General features: G+C 42.3%; 1 long non-coding RNA gene across 4 annotated transcripts in view; it reads right to left on the bottom strand.

Annotated features, from left to right (window-relative positions):
* The window catches only part of LOC126083334 (uncharacterized), a 42939-nt gene extending 29137 nt beyond the window's left edge, over nucleotides 1-13802 (bottom strand). For 3 of the 4 annotated variants that reach the window (XR_007518779.1, XR_007518781.1, XR_007518782.1), the window contains exons 1-2: nucleotides 13212-13802; nucleotides 6317-6418 (exon numbers count right to left, since the gene is read on the bottom strand). This is a non-coding gene — a long non-coding RNA (uncharacterized LOC126083334). The remainder of the gene's footprint in view (nucleotides 1-6316; nucleotides 6419-13211) is intronic. The other variant, XR_007518780.1, reaches the window with a different exon arrangement.
* Between the last annotated feature and the right edge of the window lie 1031 nt (nucleotides 13803-14833).

Below are 14833 nucleotides of genomic sequence, written 5' to 3'. Positions count from 1 at the left end.
TGATTTGAGAAGATGCTTTGTATTATCTAGATGTTTTGGATTTTATTGAGGGTAGTTTTGTGGCCTTAAGTGTAGTCTTTTCTGGAGAATGTTCCATGTGTGTTGGAAAAGAATGTATACTTTGCTGCTGCTGTTCAGTGTAGTGTTCTATATGTAACTGTGAGGTCAAGTTGGTTTGATTTTGGCCTTTAGATGTTCTGTATCTTTGTTGAGTTTCTTTCTAGATGTTCTGTCCATTATTGACAGTGGTGTGTTGAAGTCTCCTACTATTATTGTGGAATGGTCTATTTCTCTTTTCAGTACGATTAGAGTTTGTTTTATGTATTTTGGGACCCTGTCATTGGATGCATAGATATTTATTAAGGTTATGTCTTCTCGGTGGATTGTTCCTTTAATTGTTCTATAACGTCCTTCCTTGGCTTTTATGGCTGATTTTGCCTTAAAGTCTATTTTACCTGAGATTAGTATTGCCACTCCTGCCTTTTTTTTTTTTTGGTTACTGTTTGCTTGTTATATTTTTTCCATCCTTTGATTTTTAATATATTTATGTCTTTGTATCTAAGGTGTATCTCTTTTAGACAGTATATTGCTGGGTCATTTTTTTTCTTTTATTGCACTTTAGATGAAGGTTTACAGAACAAGTTGATTTCTCATTAAATAATATACATATTGTTTTGTGGCATTGTTTGCCAACTTCATGACATGTCAACACTCTCCCTTCTCAACCTTGGGTTCCCCGTTACCAGCTTTCCTGTTCTCTCCTGCCTTCTCGTCCTTGCACCTGAGCTGGTGTGCCCATTTAGTCTTGTTCCGTTTTATGGGCCTGTCTAATCTTTGGCTGAAAGGTAAACCTCAGAAGTGACTTCAGTACTGAGTTAAAAGGGTGTCTGGGGGCCATACTCTTGGGGTTTTTCTAGTTTCTGTCAGACCAGTAAATCTGTTTTTTTTTTGTTTTGTTTTTTGTGAGTTAGAATTTTGTTCTACGTTTTTCTCCAGCTCTGTCCAGGACCCTCTTTTGTGATCCCTGTCAGAACAGTCAGTTGTGGTAGCTGGGCACCATCTAGTTGTGCTAGACTCTGTTGGAGGCTATGGTAGTTGTGGTCCATTAGTCCTTTGGACTAATCTTTCCCTTGTGTCTTTGGTTTTCTTCATTCCCCCTTGCTCCAGATAGAGTGGAATCAGTGGAGTATCTTAGATGGCTAGTCACCAGCTTTTAAGTGATGAGTCCTGTTGTGCTTTTTTTTGGTGCTGAGGTTTTCTTTGTTCCTCTTACTGTCCTGTGCTGAATTCCTTTTGTTTGTGGATTTTCTTTTCCTTTCTTTCATTTTTATAGATTTTGTGTTTACTGAGGCACTATGTTTTTCTTCTGTTTTATTCTGATCAGTAAGTTTGTTGGCTTTCGTTGTGTTACTTTGAAATTTACTCTTATCTTCCTAAGTTTGAACAGTCTTTTATTTCTTGATATCACCTTGACTTCCTCTCTATTTGAAAGTTCTGTACCTATACTGTTTATTCCTCCTTTTACTGCTTTGACGTAATCATCATTTGCAGACTGACATCTCTGTTTCTCTGCTTTAAGTCTTTTACCTTTTAGCTTTGCTTTATTATTGAGAGTTCTTTACCTAAGTTGGTATCTGGTTGATGCTGTCCTGTGTCCTAGACTCCAGTTGTTATCTGTTGTTGTTGGTTCTCTAGCTGAAGGACTCCCTTTAATATTTCTTCTAAGTTTGGTTAGGTTTTTATGAAATCCTTTAATTTCTGTTTATTTGGAAATGCCCTAATTTCACCATCATATTTGAGAGAGAGTTTTGCAGGGTATATTATTCTTGGTTGGCAGTTTTTTTTTTTCAAGGTTTTATATATGTCATACCATTACCTTCTTGCCTGCATAGTTTCTGCTGAGTAATCAGAGTTTAGTCTTATTGTTTCCCCCTTCGTAAGTGACTTTTCATTTTTCTCGAGCCGTTCTCAGGATTCTTTCTTTGTCTTTGGTTTTGTCAAGTGTGATTATGATATATCTTGGTGGCTTTCTTTTGGGGTCTATCCTATATGTGGTTCATTGAGCTTCTTGGGTGGTCAGCTTTTCTTCTTTCTTAATACTTGGGAAGTTTTCTGCCAGCAAATCTTCAACAATCTTCTTTGTGTTTTCCATTTTCTCCCCCTGTTCTGGGACTTTGATCACATGTAAATTTTTGCTCTTGATTGTGTCCCACAGAATTCTTAGGCTTTCTTCATTCTTTTCTCTGATTTTTCTTCAATGTGGCCTCCATGGATTTGTCTTCAATCTTGCTGATTCTGTCTTCCATTGTTTCAAATTTGGTCCTAAAACCTCCTATTGAGTTGTCCATTTCTGAAATTTTGTTACTTATGTTTTGGATTTCTAGTTGCTATTCTTGTGTGATTTCTAATTTTTCACGTATTTTGATGTTTTGTTCTTGTATTATTTTCTTGTCTTCTTCTATTGCTTTGTCTGTGTTATTCTTGATATTGGCTATGTTTTCCGTGATTTTGTCTATTTTTTTCCTTGGTTTTGTCTGTGTTTTCCTTGATCTCTTTCTTAATCTATTGGCAAGACCTAAATATTCATATTTTGAATTCCATATCTGGTAGTTCCACTGCCATTTCTTCTGTCAGAAAGTCATCTGTTTATTTTGGTCACTTGCTGGAGCCATATTTTCCTGCTTTTTTATATATTTTGATATTGTCTGCTGTCTCTGAGACATTAAGGTGCCATTTTTTTTTTTTAATTTATTGATTGCGTGTTCATTTGTTTAATCTTGCCTCTTTGATTTGTTTTGGTATGTCAGGGTGGGCAGGCCACATGTGCTCTGCTACTTGCTTTTCTGAGGACACAATAGCTCTCACCACCTTGTTAGGATGGGTGAGGCAGCAGCAGGTAGGGCAAGACCTGTTTGCTGTACACTAGTTTGGCGAGGTAACTGAGGGTGGACTGGGTGGGTGCTGTCTGCTTCCTGGTGTCGGTCCAGCAGTATGGAGCATTTACAGCCTTTCACTAGAGAGGTGGGGGTGTCAGATGGGGAGTGGTACAGGCTCTCTTTCCTCTGTTCAGTAGCTAGTCGAGTGGTCGGAAAGGAGGGACAGTGTGAGCCCGGTGCAGTGGTTGGTCTGAGTTGAGGATGCGCTAGCCGTGGCAGCACTGAGAGGGCTGACAGGAAGGAAGGGTGGTGTATGGGGCTGGGAAGGGGGAATGAAGAAAAGAGAAGAGAGAGAGAGAGAGAAAAGGTAGCTGGGTGGGAGCAGGGTGGACCTGGAGGCTTGTGGAAGGGGAGATTGAGGTGTTATACTCTATTTTTTAAAGCAAACTAATTATTTTTTTAAGTTCAGGGATCCATAATTACTTTTTTTTTCCTGCTATTCTATTCCTTCTGTTTGAAATATTTAATTCCCTGTCCCATTATCCTTACCTCTACATGTTCAGAGTCTACTTAGCTTTTAAATCCCACAAAACCTTCCTAGAGCAGGGCCTGAAATCACCAGAGAGACCTAGGCCCAAATCTCAGGCCCACCACTATTAGTTACATGACTTCAGACAAGTAACTTAACCTCCTTGAGCTTCATTTTCCTCATCTGAAAGGTAGAGATAATAACTTCCACCTCACAGTGTGGCTGAGAGGAGTAGACAGAATGTAAGTAGAGTACCTGGTGCATACTAGGTATTTACTAGGAGTGGCTTCCTTCTCCTTTCCCTTCCTGGGAGAGTGATTTTCTTAGGGGCATGCTTGGTCCATAGTTCTTAGAGGCTCCCTTCACATTCTGCCTCTCAGGATCATGGGACAAATGTGTCTCAGGCTAGCCTGGGATACTTGGCACCTGCTCTTTCCTAGACTGGCACATCAGAACTCACACACACTTCAGTTTCTGCCCTTTGACCTTGAGTGCTGACTGCAGACTCACTCGGTTTTTCTTTTCCATGCCCCTTTCTCTGACCCTTGATAAAAACAAGGCTTCTAACTGGTTCGTTTCAGTTCAAACCCCTGGTGAGAATTTTCATTTCCACCCCAGATATACTTAGCCAGAATCTACATTTTCACAAGATCCCCAGGTGATTCTTATGTATAATGAATTTTGAGAACCACTGCTCTACTAGTGGTTCTCAGAATTGGTCCCTAACCAGCAGCATTAGCATCGTTGGGAACTTGTTAGAAATGCAAATTGTCAGAAGAGCTCAAACCAGAATGAACTGATTCAAAGCCCTGGACAGAAATAAGGTAGCTGGCTCAAAGGCTGTGCAAGTTCTGAAGACAGTATGATCTCCTCTAGCTTGGGAAGGGGAAGAAGGCCTGGGAAGGCTCCCTGGATGATCTTGGTGGTCAAAGTGTATCAACTGGGGTTAACATTCTAAGGAAAAGCAAGGAAAGCTTGAGGCCTATTTGGAAAAAGGCAGGGAGTTGAATATAGCTGGAATATTGGGTATATGATGGAAAATAGTGAGGGATGAGGCTGGGAGAGAAGGGTGGTACATGATCATGGGGGAACTGAAGACCAAATGAGGAGGTCAGACTTTACCTTGCAGACCAGGGGAGTCACTGAAGGTCTTAGTACAAGGAAGTGGCAGTGTCCAAGAAGACGCATTCAGGAAGAGCATACTGGGGCAGCAGGGAGGAGGGATTAGAAGAAGAGAGACTCAAGGCAGGAGATCCATGCAATGGTTAGGAGTCACGGAAGAAGAGGCAAGAAAATGCTGAGATTTAGAAGGCAGGATAAGGTGGGAGTCTTAGTTCTAAGGGCCTTGTTGCCTCTGTGCTCATCTTTCCCTTTGGGCATCCTAGACTCCTATAGGTGCCCAGCTTCTCCTCCAGGAACCAGGAATGTGGGCTTTCTATTCCTCTCTATTCCGGACTTTTCTTGGCCCCTAGTCAGGGCCTTCGTTGCTCCTTTGCTGGTCTTGTTAAGCCTTTATATGCTGAGCACACTTTTCCAACTTTAATCTCCTCTGAAATACTGCAATAGCTTCCTAACTGCTCTCCCTGCCACCATCCTTACCCCAACAATCTAATATCACCCCAGCATCCAGAGGGATTCTGTTAAAATATAAGTTAGATCATGTCACCTCGCTGCTCAAAATTCCCCAGGGTCTCCTCATCCTGCCCAGAGTAAAAACCAAGTCTTTACAATGACCCCCAAGGCCCTATACTCTGATCCAGCCCCACAGCCATATGAAACCATCCACTCCTACTCTCCCACCCTAACCACCTCACGGTGTCTTCAAAACATCAGGCAATTTCCCCATCTCAGGACCTTTGCACCTGCTGCTCCTTCTGCCTGGAAAACTCTTCCTGTATGAATGTTCTTGACTTCTTCCTCTACCTTCTTCAAGCCCAGATGTCACTCTTTCTGTAAAGACTTCTCTGACACCATCTTATTTAAGGTTAAAACTGACTCCTTCCACTCGCACTGCTCATCATCTCCCATCCTTGCTCTATTTTTTCCATACACTTGTCACCTTCTAATATAATTGTGTATGCGTCGGAATCGACTCGACGGCACTGGGTTTGGTTTTTTTTTGGTTATGTTTATTGTCTGTCTCCATCTACTAGAAAGTAACCTTCAGAGGGCAGGAAATTTTGTCTGTTTAGTTTGTTGATGTATCTATCCCCCAGTGCCCAGAACAGTGTCCAGAACATAGTAGTAGATGCTCAATAGATATTTGTAGAATAAATGAATGAGTGAATCATCTCTGCCCTTGAGTCCCAGGAGCCACTGAGAGCTGTCCCTGGTGCCGTCTCACCTCCACTCTGGCTGCTGTCCCAGCCTATCTTGTCTTCTCTGAAGCTCCATGCTGCCCTCAGCTTGCCTGGTCACTCTCAGCTCCTCTGGCACTCACTCTTTAGCCAGTCAGAGGGCAAATGTGGAAACCACTAAGACATTAAAATGAAGGGTATGAGGACTCTGTGAACTCAATTCTCAAGGGCCCTGAGGATCAAGTCCAAACTCCTTGGCATGCCTTTCAAGACTCCTGCCTCCCTCCTCAGTCAAACCTTGTACAGTCCTTCCTCCTCCTGCCTGTGCCCCTGGCGACTGCTGTTTCATTAACACACCACATTTTTGACTCCAGGCTCCATGCTGTTCTTCCCTCCCTTTTTGTCCAATCAAATCCCACTTAACCTTCAGATTTTAGCTGAAATATCACTTTTTCTGGGAGACCTTGCTTGATTCTCAGATGGGTTCCCACTCTCAGAGGGCCCTGTTCCTCCCCCTTGGAGACAGTTATTAGGCTTTTAATTACTCTTCGTTGTCTGTCTTCCCTACCAGACTGTGAGTCCATGAGAGAAGGCTTCATGGCTGTTTTACTCACCTCTGTATTTTTGGAGCTTAGCATTGTTGTTGTTAGGTGCCATCAAGTTGGCTCTGACTCATAGCCATCCTATAGCGTAATGCTTGGCCTATACAGGAGAACCTGCAAAAGCCAGAACCTGTGTAAGGCAGAAACCTGTCAGAGAAGGAAGCTCAAATATTTTCCACTAGAGAGTGATAGAAAAGTGGTAACTGCACCTTGTCAAAGGTGGAAAACTTGTGAGACCCGGAAAAAACAAGGCTGTTCTGTTGAGTGCCGGCTCTCACAAGTTTCATTGTAAAAAGGGTTCAATAAATCAACACTGAATCAGCGAGTGAAGAAAAAGGAAGCCATAGGAGGCAACCCAGAAAGAACATACACTCCAGAATCCCAATGACCTGGGTTTGAATCCCAGCTCTATCACTTAAAAGCTGTGTGACCATGCCTAAGTCCTCCCTCAGAGCATCCATATCTCATCTTCAAAATATAGAGAATAATACAGCTCTGCCAGGGTTGCTGGAATATTACATGCAGTAATGAGGAGACACTTGGTGCTTCTAGTCATTAGGTGCCGTTGAGTCATTTCCGACTCATAGTGACCCTATGTACAACAGAACGAAACACTGCCTGGTCCTGTACCATCCTTACAATTGTTGCTATGTTTGAGCCCATTGTTGCAGCCACTGTGTCAATCCATCTCATTGAGGATCTTCCTCTTTTTTGCTGACCCTCTACTTTACCAAGCATGATGTGCTTCCCCAGGGACTGGACCCTCCTAATAACATGTCCAAAGTACGTGAGATGAAGTCTCGCCATCCTTACTTTTAAGTAGCATTCTGACTGTACTTCTTTCAAGACATATTTGTTTGTTCTTCTGGCAGTCCGTGTATTCAATATTCTTTGCCAGCATCAGAATTCAAATGCATCAATTCTCCTTTGGTCTTCCTTATTCATTGCCCAGCTTTTGCATGCATACGAGGTGATTGAAAATACCATGGCTTGGGTCAGGCGCTCACATTTTTGTTTTTTAACACTTTAAAGAGATCTTTGGCAGCAGATTTTTCCAATGCAATGTGTCATTTGATTTCTTGACTGCTGCTTCCATGGGTATTGATTGTGGGTCCAAGTAAAATGAAATCCATGACAACTTCAACCTTTTCTCTGTTTATCATGATGTTGCTTACTTGTCCAGTTGTGAGGATTTTTGTTTTCTTTATGTTGAGATGTAATCCATACCGAAGGCTGTAGTCTTTGATCTTCATCAGTAAGTGCTTCAAGTTCTCTTCACTTTCACCAAGCAACATTGTGTCATCTGCATACTGAAGATTGTTAATGAGTCTTCTTCCAATCCTGATGCCACGTTCTTCTTCATATGGTCCAGTTTCTCAGATTATTTGCTCGGCATACAGATTAGATAAGTATGGTGAAAGGATACAACCCTGACCCACACCTTTTCTGATGTTAAATCACTCAATATTCCCTTGTTCTGTTTGAAGGACTGCCTCCTGGTCTATGTACAGGTTCTGCGTGAGCACAATTAAGTGTTCTGGAGTTCTCATTCTTTATAATGTTATCCATGATTTGTTATGATCCACACAGTCAAATGCCTTTGTAGAGTCAATAAAACACAGGTAAACATCTTTCTGATATTCTCTGCTTTCAGCCAAGATCCACCTGACATCAGAAATGATATATTTTGTTGCACATCTTCTGAATTCGGCTTGAACCCCTGGCAGTTCTCTTTCAATATACTTCTGCAACCATTTTTAAATTACCTTCAGCATAATTTTACTTGCATGTGATATTAATGATATTGTTCAATACTTTTCACATTCCATTGGATCACCTTTCTTTGCAATAGGCATGTATATGGATCTCTTCCAGTCAGTTGGCCAGGAAGCTGTCTTCCAAATACTTGGCATGGAGAAGTATGTGCTTTCAGCATTGCATCCATTTGTTGAAACATCTCAATTGGCATTCCATCAATTCCTGGAGCTTTGTTTTCTGCCAATGCCTTCAGTGCAACTTGAACTTCTCCTTTCAGTACCATAGGTTCTTGATCATACTGTATGTCCTGAAATGGCTGAACGTCGACCAATTCTTTTTGGTACAGTGACTCTGTGCATTCCTTCCAACTTCTTTTTATGCTTCCTGCATCATTCAATATTTTGCCCATAGAATCGTTCAGTATCACAACTTGAGACTTGAGTATTTTTCTTCAGTCCTTTCAGCTTGAGAAATGCTGAGCATGTTCTCTTTTGGTTTTCTAACTCCAGGTCTTTGCACATTTCATTATAATACTTTGTCTTCTTGAGCCACCTTTGGAATCTTCTGTGCAGCTCTTTTACTTCATCATTGCTTCCTTTTATTTTAGCTACTCTACATTCAAGAGCAAGTTTCAAAGTCACTTTTGACATCCATTTTGTTTTTTTTCTTTCTTTCCTGTCCTTTCAATGACCTGTTGCATTCTTCATATATGATGTCCTTGATGTACTCCCACAACTCGTCTGGTCTTCCATCATTAGTGTTCAATGTGTCAAATCTATTCTTGAGATGGTCTCCAAATTCAGGTGGGTGATACTCAAGGTCTTACTTTGGCTCTCATGGACTTGTTTTAATTTTCTTCAGCTTCAACTTGAACTTGTGTATGAACAACTGATGGTCTGTTCCACAGTTGGCCCCTGGTCTTGTTCAGACTGATGATATTGAGCTTCTCCATCATCTCTTTCCATAGATGCAGTAAATTTGATTTCTGTGTATACCATCCAGTGATGTCCATATGTATAGTCTCCATTTATGTTGTTGAAAAAAGTATTTGCAATGAATAAGTCACTGGTCTTGCAAAATTCTATCATGTGTTCTCCCACATCGTTTCTATCCCCAAGGCCATATTTTCCAACTACTGATGCTTCCTCTTTGTTTCCAACATTTGTATTCAAGTGGAATGTTTGGCACTTGGAAGGTGCTAAATAAGTGGCAACTACATTATGAAATGCTAATAATCATCTCTCCCTGCTCAGCCTCTGTCTGCAAAGTACTTTTAAGCCCACTGACTTAGTCATCTAGTGCTGCTATAACAGAAATACCACAAGTGGATGGCTTTAACAAAGAGGAGTTTATTCTCTCACAGTCCACTAGGCTAGAAGTCTGAGTTCAGGGCATTGGCTCCAGGGGAAGGCTTTCTGTCTCTGTCAGTTCTGAAGGAATTTCCTTCGGATGTGTTCCATTGGTCTGGGAGCATCTCAGCGCAGGAAGCTCAGGTACCTGGGAGGTGCTCTGCTTCTGGTGCTGCTTTCTTGGTGGTATGAGATCCCCATGTCTCTCTGCTTGCTTCTCTCTTTTATATCTCAAATAGATTGGCTTAAGACACTATCTAATCTTGTATATCTCATAAATATAACTGCCACTAATCCATCTCATTTCATCATAGTGATAGGATTTACAACACATAGGGAAATCACATAAAATGATGGACAATCACACAAGACTGGGACTTATGGCCCAACTAAGTTGACAGATATTTTGAGGGGACACAATTCAAACCATGACACCCACTGTCTCATTTCCTTTATTGAGAAACTCTGAAGAAGGGAAGGCACGGATGGAAACTGAGATTAGAGAGGTTCAGCAACGTGCCCAAGGTCACCCAGCATCATGGGACTAAGCTGACACTGGACCAGGTAGAATAACTCTGGAATTTCTCTTTTAGGGCTCTGGCACTCTCTGCGTTGCATTTGAGCTACTTGGGTCCAAATTTTACTAGACTGTAAAAGACAAACATTGTTTCCAACTCATTGCAGAATTGTCAGTTCCCAGTGTAGAGTCTGACAGACAGCAGGCAGTCAGCAAATGTTTGATGAGTTTATCCAAGACTCTCTTGGCTCACCCAGCTCCCACTGGCCACTTAGTTTGGAGCAGGATCTCCAGATCACTTCCCACCAGTCTGTTTTGGCAGGGCTAAAGGTAGGCTTCCAGAGAGACAGGGTGCACAATAGGAGGAAGTAGCCATGGGTGTCACCAGAGCGTGTCCTTGGCTCCATCAAAAGACAAATCAAGTACCTCTTGTAGCCCTGGCCCCCCTTAGCAGCCCTGACCACCTCTCTTTCCCAGCACCTGCTTGAGTATTCACTCATGTATGACAACTGGGCCAGGAGCACTACTGTAGAGGGCATTGCATGCAGCCAGGCACTCTAGGGTCCCTACACTTGGCTCAGGGGGTTTGAATACCATCTCTGAGCTCCCTAGGCAGCAGCTGGGCAGCCAGACCAAGCCTTCGGAAAGACATCCCAGTCTTGGGTCCTTCAGGCAGGTAGAGTATTGGGGCCTAGAAATTCTCGCCTTAGTCACTGTCTACAGGAATTTAAGGGGAGTATGAGAACCTAAAGTATTTCTCTCATTTTGTTGTTTCCAAGTAGTCTCTGCCTTGTATCTCTCTCCTTATTGGAATGACGAGAGCCCAAGAGAAAGAGTTAGAGAGCCCAGATTCTTGTCCCAGCTCTGCTTCCCAGTCTGGGCAAGGTGCTTCCCTCATGGGGACTTAGCTCCTGAGGTTGAGAGAAACATTACTGGGAAGCAAGCTCAAAGATACCCCTTCCTTTTCAATCAAAGATAACAGCCTATTAGAATGTAAAGACCACTGGATTCAGAGTCAGAAGACTTCTGTGGCCTTTGACAAGTCACCTAACTTCACAGTAGAATGAAAAAAAAAAAAAAAGATCCTGGATCCAGCTAATCTCTGTGTTACAGAGCCAAGAGCCAGGAGCTATAAATAAATCAGGAGAGGATTACTTCTATAGGACTTGGCAGAAAGATGGAGCTCAAGGCACTGAAGAAAGCCTCAAAGTAGGCTCTTTGAGATGGAGTAGGCTATTTTCTGAGACTGATCTATCTAAATGAATATTTGGACTTAAATTTTCCATTCAGCCAATTTTCATTGAAAAATTTATTTGGAGCCCCTCCCCAGAGGGGGAAGACATATGACTGTGTGACCTTGGACAAATCCCTTCATCTCTTTAAACGTCATTTGTCTCATCTGTAGAGGCAGAGGCAGTAATACATGATAATTACATAATTCTCCGTATAAAGACTTGGATTATTTGGCATAGAGAAAACATCCCTGTAAGTGTTATCTGTTATGTATAAAGGTGGATGAATATTTCTTGTGATTTCCTTCATATGAGGAAAGATTGGATATCAAAGCTGTCTATAAAGGGCACAGTTCTCTTGCTTGTAAATAGTGAGAGATACTTACAATTTACATAGCCCATGCCTCAACTTTACTTTGGGATAAAAAAATTAAAATCATTTATATGAATTTATAGCAAATAATCCATCCATACCCTTTCCAATAGAGACCATGTAGCCCCAGGCTTATAAATTCTAATGATAGTGATGATGGTAGTATTAATGAACATTCACTGAGTGCTTATTAATTCCAGGCACTGTGCAAGGCACCATATTACATTTTCTCGTTTAGCTGTCACATCATCCCTATAGAGTGGGCATTAGCATTATTCCCATTTTAAGAAGAGGAAGTGACGTCCAGAGAAAGTAAATAACTTGCTGTATCAGTTTCAACAGGGAACAGAATCCACCTAGATGGTTCCAAATAAACAGACTTTAATGAAAGGACACCAATCAGTGTCCATAGAAGCAGCAGTCAAGAAATCAAACAACAAATTGCATTGGGCAAATCTGCTGCAAAAGACCTCTTTAAAGTTTTAAAAAGCAAAGCTGTCATTTTGAGGACTAAGGTGCCTGATCCAAGCCATGGTCTCTTCAATTGCCTCATATGCATACGAAAGATGGACAATGAAAAAGGAAGACAGAAGAATTGATGCATTCAAATTGTGGTGTTGGAGAACAATGTTGAATATGTTGTGGACTGTCAGAAGAATGAACAAACCAGTCTTAGAAGAAATACAACCAGAATACTCCTCAGAAGTGAGGATAATGAGACTTTGTCTCACTTACTTTGGACAGATCATTAGGAAAGACCAATTACTTGAAAAGGATATCATATTTGGTAAAGTGGAGGCTCAGAGAAAACAGAAGAAACCCTCAATGAGTTGGACTGGCACAACAGACACGGATCATGAAGATGGTGCAGGACTGGGCAGCATTTTGTTCTGTTTTACAAAAGATCTCCATGTGTTGGAGCAAACTTGACAGCAACAACAATGAAAGGACTACTTATAAAAGAGGAGCAGAGTTAAGGAAATAGGCAAGAGACCTTGAAAGACCCAGACGCTAGTCGCAGTGGGAAGGGACAAAGGGTGGCACAGTGGGTGAGAATTCTGCTGCTAACCAAAAGGTCAGCAGTTCGAATCTACCAGCTGCTCATTGGAAACCCTATGGGGCTGTTCTACTCTGTCCTGTAGGGTCACTATGAGTGGGAATCAACTTGAAGGCAATGGGTTTGGTTTTTTCGGTTTTAGTGAGGATTGGAACTGTGGAGAAGGGGGTGCCCAGAAGGAACCATAGTCTGGGAGGGACATAGCTATTGCCAGAGAGTAGGTGCCCAAGCAGGGAAGGAGCACTGTGGGGGTATATCTTGTTGCCGTCAAGTCGATTCTGACTCATGGTGACCCCATGGGTTACAGAGTACATCCGCTCCATGGGGCTTTCTTGGCTGTAATCTTTTCAGAAGCAGATCACCAAGCCTTTCTCCTGCAGTGCTGCTGGGTGGGTTTGAACTGCCAGTCTTTAGGTTAGCAGCCCATCTTCTTCTCCCACCCTATGATCTATTGCTAACACATCCTGAGTCACCCCCACCCCCAGAAGTCAGCAACTTAAGGAGCCTGGGAGATGCGGTTGGCTGAGGTTAGCCTCCCAGGACACACAGTAGGACAGGGAAGGGTGGAAATAGGCTTGGGGATGGGAAATGGTACAAATGGAAAACAATTGGCACATTTACCTGAACTCATTCCACGAGTAAGATGCAAAGCTCAGTCTAAATGCTTACCAGGACCTGGCAGGTCACACAGGAGGAAAGAGAGGCTGTATGAGGGGTGTCCCTCCTGCGCCATCCAAAGGGTGCTAGTGCTGTTCAACTCCAGTCAATTGTTGCCGACTGGGAAGACAGATCCAGTGATATCAAGTCTTCCAGTTTTTCAAGAGGAGCCGAAAAGTCTGGATTTCAATGTAACACCTTCTGATCTTAAATGTTGTCAGTTAATCCCGGTTTAAAAATACACTGAAAACATTCTGTGGGCCAAATGAAACACATGCCTGCTAGATCCAGCCACCAGTTTGTGACTTCTGATCTAAGCCAACTCCTTCATTTTACAGATGGAGAAACTGAGGACCAGGGAAGGCAAGGGGCCCTGCCAGTCTGCAAACAGTGAGAGCAAAGCTTCCCATCTCAGGATGTTGGGGGCCTGCCTTCTCCAGGAAGGGAGGCCCCAGGAAGGCCTACTGATTGTGGAGGAAGAGATGGCTGAGGGCAAAGGCCAGTGGAGAGCTCTGGCACTGGCCAGGCTGGTTGGACTGAAATGCCCCAGTAGGTAGTGAGAGCTGCCAAGAGCCCAGACGTTCTTAGTGTTCATGTTTATTTAGGCAGAGACCAGGCTCTCTCCCAGCATAGCCTGGATCAGACTCACTGAGTTGGATGCAGAAAGGAGTGGACACTTGTGACCCTTGTATGTGCCTTGGAGCAGGAACAAGGCCCAGAGACAGGAACTGTCATCTGCAGGGCCCAAACCTGGGACTTAAGGATTGACATGTTACAATGATATTAGACATTTGAGGAGTGCTAGGTGATTTTTCTTAGTCCCCTTATATACTTTATCTCCTTTAATTCTCCCCACTCCATCAGGGCTATGAGGTGGGTAAGGCAGAGGTTATTTTTATTTGATCAATGAGTAAGTTGAGACCAAAGAGAGGTGAAGTGTGTGCCTTATATCAACACATCCAGTGAATGGCAAAGCTGGGGTTTGAATCCAAGCTTTTTTTAATTTTTTTTTTAATCTTAAAAACTGTATTTGGCTAAATAGAAGAAAGAGCCCTGGTGGTACAGTGGTTAAAGAGCTTGGGTACTAACTGAAAGGTCATCGGTTCGAACCCACCGGCTGCTCCGTGGGAGAAAGATATGGCAGTCTACTTCCGAAAAGATTTATAGCCTTGGAAACCCTATGAGGCAGTTCTACTCTGTTCTGTAGGGTCACTACGAGTCGGAATCGCCTCGATGACAATGGGTTTGGCTTGTTTAAATAGAAAAAGAAGTGTTCATAAACACTGTACTCTAGTTGGTAAATTTGTTTCTCACAAGAAAACAAGTTAGCATTCTGAAACGACATGTATACTAGGGTTAAACAAATAAGTAAATAAATTATAGCTAATGGGAGTCAGGTTTCTCACTGTTAGAGAAAGAAGTTACAAATGAGCAAGGGGTAAAGACTAGAGTGAATCTGTAATGCTAGATTAGAGTTGAATGTATCACTATGAATTCATGTTTATATATATATATATACACATATATATAGACAGATACAGAAATAAATATAAAAAATGTGTCTACATGAGTTAGCATACATAAAT

This window comes from Elephas maximus, chromosome 9 (genome assembly GCF_024166365.1).
Source record: "Elephas maximus indicus isolate mEleMax1 chromosome 9, mEleMax1 primary haplotype, whole genome shotgun sequence".
Lineage (NCBI taxonomy): Eukaryota > Metazoa > Chordata > Mammalia > Proboscidea > Elephantidae > Elephas > Elephas maximus.
Note: the sequence above shows the minus strand (reverse complement) of the source record. Positions and strands in the feature narration are given on the sequence as shown.